At 41.1% G+C, this 22,240-nt stretch overlaps 2 pseudogenes; one reads left to right on the top strand and one right to left on the bottom strand.

Moving 5' to 3' along the window:
- LOC148522681 (uncharacterized) overlaps positions 1–12,482 on the top strand; it is a 240,474-nt pseudogene extending 227,992 nt beyond the window's left edge.
- Positions 1–22,240, bottom strand: part of LOC148522680 (uncharacterized) — a 208,860-nt pseudogene that overhangs the window by 67,838 nt on the left and 118,782 nt on the right.

The following is a 22,240-nucleotide window of genomic DNA, read 5'->3' as shown; positions in this document are numbered from 1 at the left end:
GAAACATTGGTAACTCACCTTGCGAGCCTGTTTTCATTCCTGAGTGCCGCCAGTATGGAGATTATATATATATATATATATATATATATATATATATATAATGTAGTAATAATAATAGATTTATATTATTTTTTTTCTTCAGCCAGTGCAGGGATTGGGCACGGGGCACACTGAGGCTATACATTTTAGGAATGAAATAGAAAGAGAGAATATTAAATAAATATATATATATATATATATATACACACATACATTTCTATATATCTATAGATATGTTAGATTTTCTAAGTCCTGCCATAAGGAAATTTTATAAATATATAAATATACAAACATATATATATATATGGATATATACACATATACACACGTGTGTATGTGTGTATATATATATATATATATATATGTATGAGTGCATATATATATATATATATATATAATATATATATATATATCTCATGTAACAATCATAGATGTCTACACACATACACACACGTGATCACACACATTATAATCCAAAACCCACATATTTACTGTAACAAAAAAAAAACAAGCACATGTTATATGCTTGTTAAGTTGTTGGCCCTTTACCAAACCCCTTCCCTACCCATACATATGTTACACAGATATCCTACACCAACACACAGCTTACCTGGTTCAGGAGATTATGGGGGTAGTCATGACCACAGAAAGAAGGGGTATGCCGGCCACTGGGAGGAGAGGAGTGGGAGGCAGGCAGGAGAGGAGGTGCCAGTCTGTAATGGAACTCGTTGGTGGCTGGTGTCAGGGGAGGAGCCAGCCACTGAAGCATAGCACTGGCTAATAGGCCCTGGCAGGCAGACAGTCGGGCAGTTTGAAAAACAAATCGCGGGTGGCGTGGCCACGCCTCCTTTAAAAAAAACCCACACAAACACTTTTGCAGAGCTGTAAAGCTCTGATCGCGGCTGCAGCGCATGTGGGGAGATGCAGAGCCGTGGAATGCCCCAAGGCATTCCAGATGCCCTAGGCATTTGCTTAGAATGCCTATGCCTAGGACTGGCTCTGTATTAATCTTATGTATCCTGATGAAAATGCTATAGGCATTGAAACGTCGATTGAACTTAGGGGGTCATTCAGACCCGCTCGCGAGCGGCAGTACGCTCGCAAACGGGTCAATGTACCCCACTGCGCATGTGCACGAAGGAGGGAGCTCTGTCGTGCGCATGCATGAGACCCGGCGAGCGACGGGCTCACCATCGCTCTGGGTCTCGCACCAAAGGGTTGCGTGCTGTCGATGTTGATTGACAGCACTCCCCCTCTGGTGGGTGTGCTGTAGGCTTGCCTGCCAGACGGAGGCGTTCCCATGGGAACACCTACCGTCTGAAGCCGGCCTCAATTACATCACTAGTGATGTCAGTGGGAGTGATTTTGGCTCTGATAGAGCCAAAATCACTCCAGGGCTTGCGGCAGGGAGACCCTACCGCAGGGTCTCCGTCGCAAGCCCGATGGTCGCGATGGTCAAGACCATCGCGACCATCATCATGGCCGCTTGCATATGCTGTGGGTGGTCACCCACAGCTATGCGAGTGGCCAGGAGGCCGCTCCAATAACAGGTAGGAGGGCCCTGATTCAGTGTGAGCGCTCTGGTCAGAGAGTTCAGCTCTGAATCAGGCCCTTTTTGCGGTCCTTTGTCTTTATTTACAAGTCATTTTTGATTGCCGCCTTCATTACCTGCTATATATATATATATATATATATATATATATATATATATATTTGGGGTGTGCACCGGCCACTTTTCGTGTTTTGGTTTTGGATCTGGATCTTTCTTTGTGTTTTGGATCTGGATTGGTTTTGTCAAAACCACCCTTCTGTGTTTTGGGTTCTGGGTTTTGTGTTTTGGATATGTATTTTTTTGGGAAAAAAGCATAAAAACAGCTAAAATCATATAATTTGTGGGTTTTTCTTTCCTGTGCTATTATTAACCTCAATAACATTAATTTCCACTAATTTCCAGTCTATTCTGAACACCTCACTCCTCACAATATTATTTTTAGGCCAAAAGGTTGCACCGAGGTAGCTGGATGAATATGCTAAGCGACACGAGTGAGCGGCACAAACACGTGGCCCATCTAGGAGTGACACTGCAGTGGCAGACAGGATGGCAGTTTGAAAAACTAGGCCCCAAACAGTACATACTGCAAAGAAAAATAAGAAGTGCAAGATGGAATTGTCCTTGGGCCCTCCCACCCACCCTTATGTTGTATAAACAGGACATGCACACTTTAACAAACCAATCATTTCAGCACCAGGGTCTGCCACACAACTGTGGCTGAAATTATTGGTTTGTTTGGGCCCCACAAATGAAGCTGGCAATTAATCTGTCCCTGCACAAACTGGCTCTATGGAGGCAAAAAGTCATCCTCATCCTCCTCATCCACCGATTCCTCACCCTCTTCAGTGTTGTGTACATCCTCATCCTCACAGATTATTAATTCGTCCCCGCTGGAATCCACCACCACAGGTCCCTCTATACTTTCTGGAGGCTGGTCTCCCTGGAAGAATTGATAATTCATTTTGATGAACATCATCTTCTCCACATTTTGTGGAAGCAACCTCCTATGCCTTTCACTGACAAGGTTCTCGGCTGCACTAAAAACTCTTTTGGAGTAGACACTGGAGGGGGGGCAACTTAGATAAAATATAGCCAGTTTGTACAGGGGCCTCCAAATTGTCTATTTTTCCTGCCAGTACAGGTACAAACTGTCTGACATCCCTACTTGGATGCTGTCACCGATGTAATCTTCCACCATTCTGTCAATGGTGACAGTATCATATGCAGTGACAGTAGACATGTCAGAAATTTTTGGCAGGTCCTTCAGTTCAGACCAGATGTCCAAACCAGCCCTTGACTTATGACACAGGTGCACCCTTGGCGCTGATCCTTTGTTTATGCACGTGCGGCTACAGCGCACACAATTCACAACACAAAAAAGAAGATTTTTAAAAAAAAATTGGAGTGCACTCTGGGGGTTACACCACCCTTTAACAGATGAGCCAGCCGGCCCTTTACTTATGACACAGGTGCATGGTTGGCGCTGCTTCTTTGTTGATACATGAGCGGCTACTGCGCATACATTTCACACACAAACACAGAAAAAAATAATAGTTTTTTCTTTTTTTTGGAATGCACTTTGGGGCTTACAGCACCCTTTAACAGACAAGCCAGCCAGTGCTTGATTTATGACACAGGCACACGCTTGGCGCTGCTCCTTTGTTGATGCACGTGCGGCTACTGCGCACACATTTCACACACAAACACAGAAAAAAAGAAGAATTGTTTATTTTTTGTGGAGCGCACTTTGGGGGTTACACCACCTGTTAACAGACGAGCCAGCCAGCCCTTTACTTATGACACAGGCGCACGCTTGGTGCTGCTCCTTTGTTGATGCATGTGCGGCTACAGTGCACACATTTCACACACAAACACAGAAAAAAAGAAGATTTGTTTGTTTTTTGGAGTGCACTTTGGGGGTTACACCACCCTTTAACAGATGAGCCAGCCAGCCCTTTACTTATGACACAGGCGCACGCTTGGTGCTACTTTGTTGATGCACGAGCGGCTACTGCGCACACAATTCACACACAAACACAGAAAAAAAGAATTGTTTATTTTTTGTGGAGCGCACTTTGGGGGTTACACCACCCGTTAACAGATGAGCCAGCCAGCCCTTTACTTATGACACAGGCGCACGCTTGGCGCTGCTCCTTTGTTGATGCACGTGCGGCTACAGTGCACACATTTCACACACAAACACAGAAAAAAAGAAGATTTGTTTGTTTTTTGGAGTGCACTTTGGGGGTTACAGCACCCTTTAACGGACAAGCCAGCCGGCCCTTGATTTATGACACAGGTGCACGCTTTGCGCTACTTTGTTGATGCACATGCGGTTACTGCACACACAGGCCCTGATTCAGAGTCGGATGCTCTGACAGAGTGCTCACTCTGAATCAGGGCCAGCCTTCTTGATTTTTAGAGTGGCCTCCAGGCCACCACAGCTATAGTGAGCGGCCAGGAAAATGGTCGTGATGGTCAAAACCATCGCAACCATCGGGCTTGCGACAAGACCCTTGTGGTAGGGTCTCATTGCCACAAGCCCCAGAGTGAATTTGGCTCTAACAGAGCCGAAAGCACTCCCACTGACATCACTTGTGATGTCAGAGGGGCTGGCCCCAGATGGTAGGCATTCTCATGGGAATGCCTCTGACTGGGCAGCAATGCCCCTGCCCGCCCACCAAAGGGGGTGTGCTGTGACTCAACATCGACAGCAAGCCCCCTTTGGTACGAGACCCGGAGCGACAGATTGCCCGTCGCTATCTGGGTCTTGCACATGCGCACGACGGAGCCGGCACCGTCATGCGCATGCGCACTGGGCCACCATCGACCCACTTGCGAGCGCATAGCATTCGCGAGCGGGGCTGAATCAGGACCACAATTCACAAGCACAGAAAAAAATAATTGTTTTTTTTACACTTTGGGGGAGCACCCCTGATGGACAGATCACCCCCTGGACAAAACTACAGCACTCCTTTAGGACTACAGCCTTTTTGGGACACTGCACAAAACAGCCCAGCCAGCCCCTATAGACTTTGGAGTGAACACAGCCCCTATGGACAACTGACTGCACAACACAGCCCAGACAGCCCCTATAAACAACAGCAGCACAACACAGCCCAGCCAGCCCCTATGAACAACAGCAACACAACACAGCCCAGCCAGCCCCTATGGACTGAGTGGACACAACCCCTATGGACAACAGCAGCACAACACAGCCCAGCTAGCCCTAGCTCCCACCCTCCCTCTTCACTGTCCACAGCCAGAGTGAAAAATGGCACCGATGCAGTGACCTTTTATAGAATCCAAAACCCACGAGATCTAGAAGGCGGGATGATGATGTTTTGCCTCAATTTCAGATCCGAGTCATGCGGGAAAACTCCAGCCTGCCTCGGACCCGACTCGGATCGGGTGGGCCCGCGGGGTTCGGATTTCAGTAACCAAACCCGCTCATCCCTAATAAATATATTTATATATATATATATATTATATCTTTGCAAGTCCCGGCACTCCAACGTCCAAAAATAATGCCCTGCTCAGGTGCCCTCCTAGAGGGTCAGCGCCCTCATAATATAACAAGTGTCAATGGAGGCGGCACTCAGAGACTTTAGATCAAGTGAATAACCCTATGCCAGGGTGATTTATTGCCTTAAAGCCAATGTTTCGGGGGACCAAATCCCCTGAGGAAGGGCATTCCATCCCCAAAACGTTGGCTTTAAGGCGATAAATCACCCTGGCATAGGGTTGTTCACTTGATCAAAAGTCTCTGAGTGCTGCCTCCATTGACATTTGTTCTATATATATATATATATATATATATAAAAATAAATATATATATATATATATATATATATATTATAAGGCTGATTCGTAGAAAACTGAAATCTCCATAGAGAATTCCAGATGGAGGGTCATGGTGTTTAAGGGCTACACCTCAAAAGCTATGAGGTACTAAGCTGAAATGTGGCATGGGCGGGTAGAACTGTTGCTCGGTGCTGCATGCCAAATTTCCGGGTAAAAACATAAAAAATGGGGATTTGGGAGTAATCTAAATTTCCAACTCTCAGTTTTTTCTGACATTCTCAATTAGGAACTCTTTTCTGCTGTTCTCTATGGGGGATTATTGGGAAGGCATAACTATGGGTAGGGGGTTAATTTAGACTTGGGGTTTGTTTTATTAGGTAGCTATTATTCCAGGGTAGGGCCTTCTGTGGTTCAGATAATTGAAAAAGTTTTTAAAATATTACCTCACAAATCCGCCATTATAGAGATTGAAAGTTTAAATTCCATGTGCAGCCTAAGTAGAAGCCTTCAGCAGGTGTACTCACTGTGGCTTCACTTGGTTGACAAAGATGGATGTCCTCTGTGGGCAGAAGCCAGGTGCATGGGGAAGAAAGCCAGCACTAGCTGTCGCCAGTACCCGGGGGGATGTAGCGGGTGTTAGCTGCACCTGACACCCAGGGGAGAAATCAGGCAGCAGTGTGGCTATTAGCTGCCTAGGCAGGATGGGTGGTAAGCAGTAGGACTCAGAGGGAGGTAGTCAGTGTCAGCGGCAGAATTAGGTTTCAAGCCTGCATCTATGTGCAAAAAAATTTGAAAGTGTAAAAATAAATGGCGTGCCCCCCCCCAAAAAAGAGCAACCAATGACCCATTGCTGGTGTTGCAAAACACAGAGGATAAATGACATAGGGGTCCCCTGTATTAAACACAACCAGCACCAGGCTAATAAGAACCAGTCCTGGTTGCCAAAATACAGGGGACAAATGATATAGGGGTCCCCCATTTTCAGCGCAACCAGCACTGGGCTCTGAGCCAGTCCTGGTTCTTGCAATACAGGGGAAAAAATTTGTAGAATTCCCCTGTATATTCCAGAACCAGCACCGGTCCCTTTCTAGCGGGTGGCTGATGCTACAGGGTTCTTTCTGCTGATGTAATCACATAGAGACAAAAGGAGATGCCTGAATAAAGGATGTAATTAAAAATTTCATTAAACAAAATAAATAATAATAATTAAATAGTAAATATAATAAATAATAATAAGAAAAACTAAAATAAATAAATAGTAATTGTATACAATAAAGAATGTCATTAAAAATGTCATTAAATGTGGATGTTATTAAAAATGGCCTTAATAAAGGCCATTTTTATTGACATCTACAGGTTTTGCTGGATTTACCTGGGTTCAGTGGAAATGGAGGCAACCCGGGAAAAACTCAGAATGAGGGTACAGTGGAAAAAGGGTTTAAACCGGTTACGACCCAGCAAAATGATGATTAAAAAATCCCAGGACAAACCTGGGATTTTGGTGGAAAAAGGGTTATCAGTTTAGCATTTGTTTAACCTATAATCTAAGATGCTATTAATATGTGATTTCTAAGTGTGGTGACATATACAAATTTAAGACCCACCAAACCCTATCATAGCAGTATTGTTTGGCATTAGGCATTAACAAAACAAAATATATGATTAAATCAATGTGGTGCAACATTTTCCACCTCAATTTTACTCATGTTCTAAATAAAAACTACATGTTGCGGTGCATTTGAAAAATTTTTTTTTTTTATTATTTTATTTTATTAAAAGAAATGTGTACATAGACATATCTTCATTATTTCTGTAAGTCTAAGAAACTCATATTAAGTGTTTATATCATAATGTCTTCAATATTCAAGTTTGTGCAAACTTTTGACTTACACTATACATATATCTATTGATGTTATTATTTACAGAATCATTGTGAGGTTCCTGTTGATATGTAGAACAGGAATTTCTGCTGAAACTCTGTCCAGACAATAAGTGACTCCTAAACAAAAGGTCCCTGTGGTGACATAACAGGAGGCCAGAGGCTGCTGTGATCTAATTAGAATACAAGGTGTTACCCCGGCCAAAGTGTATTCAGCATTTCCCATTGTAGTAAGTGACCATAGGAATATTTACACCTCATTTACAAGACAAGGAGCTAGGTACGGGAAGCTGCTTTGCTGAATGAAAATGTACTAATGTTTTGAGACCCTAATTACATATCACCTCTCAGTGTAAGAATTCCTTCTGGTCATCCTGGGAACTACTGGGGAGAGATGGGGGAGGAATGATTATAAATAGGATGTATCAGGCTACTGAGAGCTGATGGAAGAGCTGCAGGTTTAGTTGCTGGTTGGAGCTGGACGGATGGAGGAGTAAGAAAGAGACAGACAGAAGAATCTCCAGAGTAAGGTGATTATATTATATATAAGAATACATTGATACATACATATATTTATAGATATTATTTTGTAGATGTTGTCTTGTTATAAATACTTAAAAAGTTTCACCTAAACAATGGTTAAATATATTTAGTGTTACATTATTTTTATATTTAAAGAGGTATATTACTATAATCTTTATATACTATATTTTTCATTATCTATTAATAAATATTGAAATGCAAATAAAACCTTTCATATATCCAGATATTACACAGTATATTGTATGATGTCACATTATCCTCTAGGTGACTGATATTAGATGTAAATTAACTATTATGAAAAGTATTAATGTAATTTCATAATAAATTAGCAAAAATATTGGTGAGCACTTATAGTCTGTCACATAAATGGTAGAAGCCAGATATGTAGCAGCAGAAATAATTCAGTTATCCCATAATCTTACATACAAACCTTTTGATAATCAATTACTTAATTGTACCCCCAAAATGTAGGATCACATGTGTAACATAGCTATACATTCTCTATCAGTACTAATGTATCATTTGTGTATAATGTATCAATATACAGGGGTGCCGAGAGGAGGGGGGGATTGAGTACTAATTACCTGGACTCTGCGGATCATTTAGACCCGCTCGTGAGCGCAGGATGCTCGCAAGCGGGTCGATGTTACACCACTGCGCATGCGCACGACGGAGGGAGCTCCCTCGTGTGCATGCGCGAGACCTGGAAAGCGACAGCCAAGCTGTCGCTCCGGGTCTCGCACCAAAGGGGGCGTGCTGTCGATGTCGATTGACAGCACGCCCCCTTTGGTGGGCGTGCCGGGGGCATGGCTGCCAGATGGAGGCATTCCCATGGGAACGCCTACCGTCTGAAGCCGGCTACACTGACATCAGTAGTGATATCAGTTGGAGTGATTTTGGCTCTGATAGAGACAAAATCACTCCAGGGCTTGCGGCAGCGAGACCCTACCGCAGGGTCTCCATCGCAAGCCCGATGGTCGCGATGGTCTTGACCATCGCGACCATCTTTTTGGCCGCTCGCATATGCTGTGGGTGGTCACCCACAGCTATGCGAGCGGCCAGGAGGCCGCTCCATTTTTAGGTAGGAGGGCACTGATTCGGAGTGAGTGCTCTGGTCAGAGCATCTGGCTCTGAATCAGGCCCTCAGGCTTATTACTCTCCACCCTTATACCTGTCAGCAGCATCTCTCCCCAGCCCAGCACATGCTGCTTTGTGCTTTGCTACAGTGGGGCCAGGAAGGATGCAGCTACTGAATACAGCAGTCACCTCTGTTATGTGAAAGTGGTGAATAGCAAACATACTGATCCTACCCTCCCAATATTTGCCCCTGGCTGACGCGATTACCGCACCCCGCTTTTTTGTGCCCAGCAAACTTTTTTCTATTTTTTTCTGAGGGGACGCCTCCAGCAATTAGATCTCCCCTCCCCCAGAAGTTATTAGGTCCATTATCTCATCACTGTGGGACCCAGTGTATAATATATCTATATATACATCTTTATATAGTAAATATAAATATGTATCTAAGTGGGAGCTCCATCATAGTACCTTACATATTACTCTGTGCATCAGGATAGTATATATAAAGGGGAATCTAGGTGACAGCTCCATCATAGTATCTTACCTAGTACTCTATGCTTTAGATAAGTATATATAAAGGGGTATCTAGGTGACAGCTCCATCATAGAATCTTACATATTACTCTGTGCATCAGGTTAGTATATATAAAGGGGTGTCTAGGTGACAGCTCCATCATAGTATCTTACATATTACTCTGTGCATCAGGTTACTATATATAAAGGGGTGTGTAGGTGGCAGCTCCATCATAGTATCTTACATATTACTCTGTGCATTAGGTTAGTATATATAAAGGGGTGTGTAGGTGGCAGCTCCATCATAGTATATTACATATTACCCTGTGCATCAGGTTAGTATATTGTATATAAAGGGATATCTAGGTGGCAGCTCCATCATAGTATCTTACATATTACTCTGTGCATCAGGTTACTATATATAAACGGGTATCTAGGTGACAGCTCCTACATAGTATCTTACATATTACTCAGTGTTCCAGGTTAGTATATATAAAGGGGTATCTAGGTGGCAGCTCCAATATAGTATCTTACATATTACTCTGCATCAGGTTAGTATATATAATGGGGTATCTAGGTGACAGCTCCAGCATAGTATATTACATATTACTCTGTACATCAGGTTAGTATATATAAAGGGGTATCTAGGTGACAGCTCCAGCATAGTATATTACATTTTACTATGTGCATCAGTTTAGTGTATATAAAGGGGTATCTAGGTGCCAGCTCCATCATAGTATATTAAATATTACTCTGTGTGTCAGGTTAGTATCTATAAAGGGGTATCTAGGTGACAGCTCCATCATAATATCTTACATATTACTCTGTGTATCAGGTTAGTATATATAAAGGGGTATCTAGGTGACAGCTCCCCCATATTATCTTACATATTACTCTGTGTACCAGGTTAGTATATATGAAGGGGTAACTAAGCTACAGGCCCTTTTTAAGGGTCGATCCAATTGATTGTGAAAGGTATGAGTTGCCATTGCCACTTCATTAAGAACGCCAGTAATGACACCTCGCACCCCTCACAGCCTGTTCCAAGCCCAAGTTTGCATAATTTTGCTCAGAACCCTATTGGTCCCCTGTTGTCACAATGACTTACACCTAAGACTACATCTCATGTATTTGGATTGAGCCCATAGAATTTTACAGATTACTCTGTGCTAAAACAGACAAACTGACATCCGCAATGGTTAGGAATTTATATTATGTGATAGTATTAGTAGCTACAATTTCTGTAGTATATAGTCACTAAAATCAGTATTTGTTAGATTGGTAGCAGACCCTAAAGTCAGTATATTCATATTGTGTACGAGAGAAAGTCTGGGGCACTCTCGTAGTCGTAGAAAATTAATAGTGAAAATGTCCCTTTTAATTATTTATTTTTTAAATTGATAAGTCAATTAGGACAAACAAGCAAATAAAAGCACTATTATAATTAATAGGGATAACTCTTAATGAGTGAGGTTGTTATTAATGTAAGAACATATTGACTCTTGTACATATTTCCTTTTATGTTAGATAATGATAGGTGCTTAATAATTCTGACACTATTGGTTCTAACAAGGATTTCATACTGTTACAGTGATCTTTAAAAATGCAGTAACATTATCCTGGTTAAGGTGTGTCTGTATTATTCTTAATTGGTTTAATGATTGAAAAAATACAACCTATTAAAGGAAAGATCAACATAAACACATTCTAAGCGACAATATATATATAGCATCAAATTACATGAGATATAATTGATGCTAGGTGCTGACACTGGGTGGCGCTGTTTCACAATTTTCAGGAGTATAGAGTCTGCATGTCTGATTCATATAACAGGCTGTTTCATTTTAAACCAGTATCGTCCAATTACAATGGTAAGACTCACATGTAGAGGTAGTATTTATACTATTCTTGGTATTTCACATTCTTCTTAGATATATATATATTCATGCATTTAACTATCAATTTTATTCTGCATAGTCCTGACTTGATTAACCCATGAACCAAAACAGTATAACCAGTAGATTGGTGATATAGCTGACTTACCACTGGCAGGTGAGTATGGGGGATGCCTTTGTATTTGGAAATTCTGTGTGATGCTTCTGGGAGCCAGTCAATCCATGGCTTGTGCAGAGTGGGCCTGGTAAAGTCAATATTTGTGTCTGTTTGGGGGCCCCAATGTGTGGCCCCATCCTCCCCACCTATAATCCAGCCCTGTCCTGGTGCATCAGCTGACAGTAGGTGTGACAGGATCTGTAGCATGTGTTACCCATCTATGGCCAGTGCAGGGGGTGAGTAAATAGCTAAGTCATGTTTTCTAGTGTATTTAAATATATATAATGTTCTGTATATAAAATTACAATATTACCGTAAATGTCATTTTACTTGTGTAACATTTATGATTTTAAACACAATCTTTTTTTCTTGCAGGACAAATATAGAGCAGAATTCTCACAAAGACTATTAAAAGACATAGTGGTAAAGGGACATTGTTCTCTGATCAAGCCAACTAAAGACCTTATTTCTTCTTACACCTCTAAAGGATTCCCAAAATCTATTCTCATTTTCTGGATAGGAGAAACCTTTTACAGCCAATTTGTTTCTCATCTAATACATGATGAGTCTCATAGGAGAGAAACCGCATCTGTGCTCTGAGTGTGACAAAAGCTTTATGTATAAGTCACATCTTGTTATACATCAGAGGATTCACACAGGAGAGAAACCATTTACATGTTCTGAATGCAGCAACTGTTTCTCCCATAAGTCAAATCTTGTTAGACATCAAAGGAGTCACACAGGAGAGAAACCATTTACATGTTCTGAATGCAGCAAATGATTTTCCCAGAAGTCAGAGCTTGTTATACATCAGAGGATTCACACAGGAGAGAAACCATTTACATGTTCTGAATGCAGCCAATGTTTTTCCCGTAAGTCATATCTTGTTACACATCAGAGGAGTCACACAGGAGAGAAACCACATAAATGCTCTGAATGTCACAACTGTTTTAGTAGTAAAAGAACACTTATTAATCACTTGAGGAGACACTCTAAGGCCCTGAATAAATAATGTATTTCTTAAGTAAGAAAAATTGTATCACTTCAATTTATTTACAAGTGCAGAAATTTTTATTTTCTGAATGTGACATATGCACCACTGTAATATAATAAAAATTGTGTATGGTAACACCCCAAAATTGTCTATAATTATAATTTATTTTAAAATTATTTTTTCTGTATAATTGTTTAAAGTGATTACTATGGGGGTACACCAGGTGACACAATCTGAGAGAGTGAAACCAAAATTGCAGAGCTGCTCTGTTATTTTGGTATCACGCCCTCAGATGGTGTCACCAAGCAGTGGTAATAGATGTGGGAATGAACGTGTCATCCACACTGTACCCGGAGAGGCTGAGGGCTGCATGGGCAAGACCCCAGTGTGATGTGAATGGGGACATAACACACAGTCATGCCCCCAAAATGTCATACAACTGAGAGTTTTGCTCTGTGAGCATGAGGCCATGCCCCCTTCTGCAATCACACATGCCATGGGCCTGCACAGAAACAGAAACTTTCCCCACTGCGACGGCTATAGCGGTTACTTAGGCAGGCAGGTGGGTGGGTCAGGCTGGAATAGGAGCACTGGGCAGAGCTATTAAAAACAACTAATACAATAGTTACAACAAACAAGAGAGAATTTTCTTGGTGTAGTGCACTGGTTTATTTTATAACTTATTGTATTTTCATAAAAGGAAGATTATGCAAAGTAAGACATATCAGTGAAATATAAAATATAGTAAGGAAAGTGACAAATAGGTATAATAATGTGATAGAAAAATCATTGGGGCTGGTACAAGTGATGATGATGCAGCTGATCTCTATAATATACAGCTGCTCTGCTCATACAGGTGCTGGGACTAGATGAGGAAAGAACATTTTATCCAGTTAAGATTTCCAGCAGCTCCTTTCAGAACTGGGATTTCTGCTATGTGGTCTATTCAATTACATGTTACTCTCTCTTCCATGAGTAAGCGCAGCTATATGCCTCACTCACAGTAATACAGGACTCATGGATTTTTGTTTGCATGCACTCAGGTCTGTGTAGAGAAATACAAGAGTCCAGGGTGAGATTGGGCTGTGAGGGGGGTGTCGTGGGGCAGCTGATAGAGATTACATGTTGTTGCAATGACAGTTCGGAAACCTCACATCTAATAGAATTGGCCCTATGAGATTTGTGTTCTGGATATTTCTACAGGAACCTTACATGATGCCCTGTATCACCCTACAGGTCTCCTCTCTGATCTCTCTTATCCCTCCTTATTATTTCCCTCATACCTTCCTATTGCTGTCTTACTGTACCTTCCTTCTACTGTATTATCAGTACTCTGCATTATATTGTAACATGGTGCAACTAAGCCACTGGTTCCCTGTATCCCATAACAGTATATAAAATAAATAGGTATAGGCGGGGTCAGAGGTTACCCTATAACTGCAGCCTAAAGAGAAAACAGGGATTCCCAGACCCTTAATTTCAAATAGATATAAAAAGAAGGATTCTCTGGTGCAAAAAGAGGGTCATTTATATATATATATATATATATATATATATATATTAGGGATATGCAGGCTCGGATAGGTTTGAGTTTGCATGCCGAGTTCGGATTTTTCCCTCCAAAAAAACGGAACTCAGAAAGAGGCTAAACGTCATCTTGCATGCACAAACATCATCATTTCTGGACAAAAGTCCAGGAATGATGATGTTTGACACTCTGTACACTGCCGAATGAGGGGAGGAGAGTCAAAATGGATCAGCTGGACTGGAGCCATGATGGTGCAAGGGGAGGCTGGCCAAACGCAGTAGCAGTTGGGATGGTCCAAGAAAATATAATATATATATATATGATATTGGTTTGGGGTATTTAAGTATGTTGTTTTATGTGTATGCTTATTCTGCTTGTCCCTGACAATGGGGTAACACCAGAAATGTAGGATTAAAGGATGTTTTTTACTTACTATTGAAAAGTCTCCAGAGTGCCTCGCAATTGAATTTTCTACATGTGGCGGTAATTTACAACCTTGGAGTGCACCAGAGCATTTGCTGTACATTACATGGAGTGCCAGGTTTTCTGGATTTATATATGGGATACTCATTGCTGGAAGTTTCTGAGTGAGTACTCTAACCAAGGCACAGCACATGGCAGTGGGCTGGAGCTGGTATGTGGATGTTTAACACTATGTTATGTGACTGGTCATCTGCTGTTTTATTGTAGGTGGGTCTTATACCTTAATTAGGGGTGGGATGATTGTATGGGTGGGGTATATTAGATGCATAGGGGGCCTTCGGATTTACATCTTGACAAAGTGGGTGGATTGACACATTGATGTAATAAATATACCCTTTTGAAGTTGGAACAAACACTTTTTGATACTTTCAAGTCTGGTAAGTGCATCCCTTACTCTTATGAATTTGCATGAATCCCTTTTAGTGTGGACCTGTAGGATTGCATGTATATATATATATATATATATATATATATATACACACACATGTATGTATAGCCAAAAAAAACAACATAAATTAGGATTTATCTCAGTGTAATATCAGGGGGTATCGCCAGGCTTGGCCCCAGCCAGGGCTGGATTATAGGTGGGGCAAAAGGGGCAGTCATCCTGGGGCCCCCACACAAAGAGGGCCCCCACACATTGGCAAACTTTCCCCACTGCGACGGCTATAGTGGTTACTTAGGCAGGCAGGCGGGTGGGTAGGCGGCCAGCTCTATTCAGCAGCTCAGCTGTTTCTTACAGCAGCTGCCGAGGAACTTCTTCACAGTCGAAGTCTTGCGAGATGATGTCATCATCCCGCGAGACAATGACTTAGTGTAACTCTGATGCTGCTGCGCTGCGACGTGAGTGAGACACCCAAGGCACCCTTTCACTCATTGTCGCTCCTCGAAGGCTGCCTAGTCAGCCGCTGCCAACCTGCTGTGCTGCAAGTCACAAGTGAGTGTGACACACTCAGTGAGATCATCTCACTGTGTTTGGTCCCTGGCTGCCTGCCCTGTGAGAAATAGCTAGAGAGGCAAGTAGTAACTTAAGTAATCATGTCTCCCAGTCAGTAAACATGGACCCAAAGAAAAATAACTTCATTTATATATATATATATATATATATATATATATATATATATATATATATACACATCTATTAATGTATTTATCTATCTATCTATCTATCTATCTATCTATCTCTCTCTATATATATATATATATATATATATCCAAAGCAAAATGGATGGCACTCTGGCATAGATCAACCAAATAAAACCGCTAGCGACACAGCCCTTGTGGTCGACGTTTCGGAGTTCTACTCCTTTATCAAGACATACAAAAAGACAATACAAACACAAACCGTATATTACTTCACCCCGTGTTCACGCATCTCTCTGGATTCAGCCCACGTTGGAGACCGGTTGACGTCACCAAGTGCGCCTAGCGCCGACGTCCCGACCGTCTCACAGGGGTGTGGTTACAAAAATGTGTACCTTCACCATGACAACAGGGTAAACGGACCAATGCTTGATAACATACTGAAAAAAATGCTGGATGTAATACATCCAAACTTACAAATCAGATATCCTATTGAAAGCATAACAAGTCATAATCAGAAAAAAATTGAAAATACATATACTGCAGCATTAAATATGTCTATAGAAATATTGTAAAGGAACCAATCACAATAGACCCAATGGATATAATAGGACATAGAGGAAAATATCAATCCCATAATAGCAGCAGAACTCAAGAAAGCTATATAACTCTACTACACTTAATTTAAAGCTAAACTGGAATGCACAAGACAAGGGTATAACCCAAAATCATAAAAAACAGCTGTAGGACATCATTTCATTAAGTCCATATGGATGTATTGTGTTTAATATATGCATCCTTTTGGTTTCAAGTTGCAGCAATTTACGACCCGTCTCCTCCTCTGGGACTGGGGGGGACCCAGTCGATCATCTTATATCTGATGGTAGAAAGTCCATGCTTAGAATCCCTGAAGTGTCGAGCTACTGGTAATTCCGAAGTTCTTCCATCGATGGCTGCCCTGATGCTGGACCGATGTAAAGCCATCCTTTCTTTTAATTGCCTTGTGGTTTTCCCAATGTATAATAAGCCGCATGGGCATCTGATATAGTAAATCACAAAATGACTTGTACAGGTAAAAGCATAATTAATCCGGAATTTCTTTCCAGTATGGGGATGTACAAATGTATCACCCTTCTCAAGACTGCTACAGGTGATGCAGCCCATGCACCTGAAGTTGCCAGGTTTACTAGAAAGAAAATGTTCTATTTTCGGCTCGCAGTGTGCAGAAATGTCATTATGCACTACGATATTTTTTATATTCTTGCCTCGTCTAAAAGTTGGTAATAGAGTTGTGTTCCGCAAAGCTGGCAATTTCTCATCACCTGACACAATGGGCCATAGTTCTCTGACTTTTTTAGTAATTACTGGACTGATAAATGAATAGTCTTTTGGTCCAAATTACATTACCAAGGAGATTTGGTCTAGATACAGACACATCCAGTGGAGGCATATTTCCCAGTGAGTCGGAATGTGCAAAGGGAACACAGAATACCCTCACGCAGAAACCCCCTTTAGGGGTAGCGACAGGGGGACAGGACGAAGCCCCACCAGATCCTATACCCGGAGGGGCGGCCAGTGGGCGCGGACGTACAAGAAAGGTCAACAAACGGAGGATCTAGTATTTAATTTATCCTCCAGATGAAATTAAAGTGCTTAATAAAGGACTTTCTTTTGTGCCTTCCGTGAAGCCTAACTTATTCCATAACAAGGTTGACCTGTTGTCATGGTGAAGGCACACATTTTTGTAACCACGCCCCTGTGAGACGGTCGGGACGTCGGAGCTAGGCGCTCTTGGTGACGTCATCCGGTCTCCGATGTGGGCTGAATCCAGAGAGACACGTGAACATGGGGTGAAGTAATATAAGGTTTGTGTTTGTATTGTCATTTTGTATGTCTTGATAAAGGAGTAGAACTCCGAAACGTCGACCACAAGGGCTGTGTCACTAGCGTTTTTATTTGGTTGATCTATGCCAGAGTGCCATCCATTTTGCTTTGGATACATTTACTATAGGAAAGGCACCTGACTGTGCTGTGGATATACCTGAGTGCCGGATTTCTTTGACATATATATATATATAACATATATCATACAAACTCGGCACTCACATGCTTTTCAAACTGCAACTCCTTTGAACATAGGGAATGTTGGTTCCAAAATATTGCAATAATTTGTTAAGCTGGCCACCGCTTCACGGTCATTCCCATCTAGCCAGTCCCTGATTCTCAGACAAATGAACTTGATCTGCCATCTTGGCCTCAAGCTTGCATACATTTTTAAACATAAAACTGGGTCCTGCCTTAAAGAGACAGGACCGCACCCAGGGCTATCAGTTAATAAGCACCTGGAAAAAGAAAAAAGTTTGTCTTACATTTGAAAAACAGGGTGCCCTAGCAAGTGTGACCACAAAATTTAAATAAATGACAGGCTCAATCCACAGCACTTGACCATCTGGGGTGCCCTTGGTATGTGACCACACCATCTACATAAAAATATCATACAAACTCGGCACTCACATGCTTTTTAAACTGCAACTCCTTTGAACATAGGGAATGTTTTTTTCCAAAATATTGCAATAATTTGTTAAGCTGGCCACCGCTTCACGGTCATTCCCATCTAGCCAGTCCATACACTGATTCTCAGACAAATGAACTTGATCTGCCATCTTGGCCTCAAGCTTGCATACATTTTAAATATATGTGTATTTTATATATATGACTATATCTGGTGAAAATATATATATATATATATATATATATATATAGATGTTTGTACAGGGCTAAGATATATATATATATATATATATACACGTCAGTGTGTCAGCGCTTTGTCCCGCCCTGATGACGTCATCATCGGCGTGGTCAGCGCTACACAGGATCACTATGGGATGTCACTTGGTATAAAGGTATGCACTGTATTGTTTGTTCTCAGTTCTTGATAAAAGTCGCCAGACTGAAACGTTGAACTTTGACCTGCTGTGTCGTGAGTCTTCTTTATCAAAGTCCTGTGAGTGCCGCTGTTATTTTGTATACATGTTTGGTATTTTTTCCATTGGATGGCACCCGGGCAATTATTGAAGTTTTTGTGGAGTGCCGGCCAGTTTTGTACTACACTCAGACATATATATATTTAGATATATATATATATATATATATATATGCAGGGCATCTACTTAGGAGCTGTGCAAGCCCGCCTATTCCTTTTCTTTGGGGCTTGCACAGCTCCTACGGAGATACCCTGCATATATTCATCTCTCTCTCTCGATAGGGGCCCCCACAAGTTTGTTGACCTGGGGCCCCCACACACCTTAATCCGGCCCTGGCCCCAGCTTATGCATATAAATCAGGAGATAAGGATATGTAGTTTGTAGGACACACTACTGATGCCCCTGATCCTGTAGCACAGAGTAGACAATCTTAAAGTTGGTATGAAGTTGCTCTGGAGGGTACTATATGTCAGTACTGAGTGTTGTGCATGTAGCATGATGGTGACTGTGCAATGCTCATCAATCCTGCACACTACTGCATAGTCACAATCCATGATCTTAAAACTCATAGATGACTGCACCGGCAACTAGATCCCTGAAGTTCTGCAGCTAAGTCCCAGGTCAGCACCTTAATGGGGTCCCATGGTCAGCACCCACCTGCAGCTCTTATAATTGCTCTCTCAGGCTCTAGGTACTGTGCAGCAGGACTGCAGGCAATGCTGCTATGAGTGCCCAGTATTTGATTCTTCTCTCCCGCAGCACCAGCACACACACTTTTCTGCACCACACATCCTCCTTGTAATTCAGGAGGGTGTAGAAGATCTGGAGGTAAGCTGCCCCCCTGTCCACACTACTGAAAATGCCAGTGCCTAGAGAAGGGCTCTAGGACACACTACCCCTTGTCCTGACACCTGCTGCTGCTCCTATGATCAGAGGTGCAGTTGCCACTAGTATTGTGTGGGAGAGAAAACCTAGGTGCTGGTGCTGCCAGTATGTTGGGGAACCTTGAGGACCGTATTTGGGAACCCCTGTACTAGACGATTATCATTCCTTTTCATGGCTAGTTGGAATGATATTATCCTGGTGTATGGCCAGCATAATGCTAGGGATAGGAAGCAGACTAAAACAGGTCATACATCAGACCAAATTTCCTACAGCACTCTGTGTTACATTTTGTTTTTCTTTACTTTATATGGGTATAAGGATATTTACACATTTTTTATTATAGATTATGTGCCTCTATTAAAATAATAATCACATGAAAGATTGTTTATACCTTTGTGAAATGAAAAAGTCTCCTGACACAGGATTTTTTCATGGGTTTTGAGCAGGTTTTTTAGCAGGTAAAGCCAGTAACACTGCAGTGGAAATAGCTCTTACCCAGGTTTTTTGACACATGGATTTGCAAAAGCCACTGATTGGTCCTTCCAGGGTGCTGGCTGCTGATATAATAACACAGAGACCAGAAAAGACAACTGAATGAAGGATGTCATAAAAATTTTATTAAATGAAATAAATAATAATAAAAAAATTAGTTAATATAATAAATAAGAAGAATAATTAAAATAATTAAATAATAAAATACATAAATAATAATTATGTACAATAAAGAATGTCATTAAAAATGTCACTAAATGTGGATGTCATTAAAAATGGCATAAATAAAGGACAATTTTAATGAAATCCACATTCCAAGGACAGACCTGGGCTTTTGGTGGAAAAGTATCAGTTTAGCATTTGTTTGGCCTATAATCTAATATGCTATTAATATGTGATTTCGAAGGGTGGTGACACTAATAAATGTATCTTATGCCTCTGCTTTGGTGATTCTCATGGGAACTTATAACATGATAGCACTTTATGGAGTTTGCCGCTGCACTTGATGAAACTTTGAAAGTTTTTGCAATTTCCCAGATTGTACGACCTTAATTTCTTAAAATAATTATGGATTGTCTATCTGTGCTAATGTGAGCTGTACTTGACATACAGTATTTTGGAATTTTACATCAATGAAATATTTATGAACAAAAGATACAATTAAATCATTGTGGCTCAACATTTTCCACCTCTAAATTTTACTCAAGTTCTAAATAAAAACTACTTGTTGGGGATCATTTGAAAAAAAAATGTTTTTAATTGTTTTTTTTTTCAGAAATGTGTAAACAGAGTGGGATGTGCAGGCTCGGTTCTACTCGGTTGCGTTTGTTTTTTTTTACCGAATCTTATTGGGTATCAGCTGTCACGTGTTTTGGATAGCCAATAAGATTCGGTAAAAAAAAACAAACGCAACCGAGTAGAACCGAGCCTGCACATACACCTTCACTATTTATGTAAGTATAAGAAACTCATATTTAGTGTTTATATCAAACTGTCTTTAATATTCAAGTTTGTACAAACTTTTGATTTATACTATACATATATCTATTGATGTCATTATTATTAATTGTGAGGTTCGTGCTTATATTTAGAAAAGGACTTTCTGCTGAAAGTCTGCCCAGACAATAGGTGACTCTTAAACAAAAGGTCCCTTTGGTGACATAACAGGATGCCAGATGCTGCTATGATCTATTTAGAATACAAGGTGTTACCCCTTCTAAGGTGTAATTAGCATTTCCTATTGTAGTAAGTGACTTTAGGAATATTTACACCTCATTTACAAGACAAGGAGCTAGGTACGGGAAGCTGCTGTGTTTATATGTCACCTCTCAGTGTAAGAATTCCATCTGGTCATCCTGGGAACTATGGGGAGAGATGGGGGAATGACTATAAATAGGATGTATCAGGCTACTGAGAGCTGATGGAAGAGCTGCTGGTTTAGTTGCTGGTTGGAGAGCTGGACGGATGGAGGAGTAAGAAAGAGACAGATGAAAGAATCCCCAGAGTAAGGTAATTACATTATAGATAAGAATATATTGCTATATACACAGATTTTTGAAGATAGTATTTTGTAGATGTTGTTTTTTTATCAATACTTACAAAGCTTCACCTTAACAATGGTTATATATTTAGTGTTACAATATTTTTATATATAAAGTGGTACAGTACTATAAGCTTTATATACTATATTTGTCATTATATATTAACAAATATTGATTTGCAAATAAAACCTTTCAAGTATCCAGATATTACACTGTATATTGTATGATGTGACATTATCCTCTGGGTGACTGATGTTAGATATACAGTACATGAACTATTATATATATTAATAATGTAATTTCATAATAAATGAGCAAAATATTGGTGGGCACTTATAGTCTGTCACATAAATGGTAGAAGCCAGATATGTAGCTGCAGAAATAATTTAGTTGTCCCATAATTTTACAAACATTTTGCTAAACAGTTACTTACACATATGATCCCACAATGTGGAGGTACATTTAACATAGTTATACATTCTCTATCAGAACTAATGTATCATTTGTGTATAATGTATCTATATACAGGGGTGCTGAGGAGGATGGGGGGATTGAGTACTAATTGCCTGGACTCAGGCTTGTTAGATGAGCCTGGGTCTGCCATCACCCCTCCTCCTTTTTACTTTTTAGAAGAATCTCTCCCCAGCCCAGAACATGCTGCTTTGTGCTTTGCTGCAGTGAGGCCAGGAAGGGTGCAGCTGAGTACAGCAGTCACCTCTGTCTGTGTGGGGGTGGGGGACAGCAAACACACTGATCACATCGCCCTGGATTTCCCCCTGGCTGAGGGGCTCA

The sequence above is a fragment of the Taudactylus pleione genome, unplaced genomic scaffold (assembly GCF_031769625.1).
Source record: "Taudactylus pleione unplaced genomic scaffold, aTauple2 ptg000145l, whole genome shotgun sequence".
NCBI lineage: Eukaryota > Metazoa > Chordata > Amphibia > Anura > Myobatrachidae > Taudactylus > Taudactylus pleione.
The sequence above is the reverse complement of the archived record's forward strand: the minus strand, read 5'-3'. Positions and strand labels throughout refer to the sequence as shown.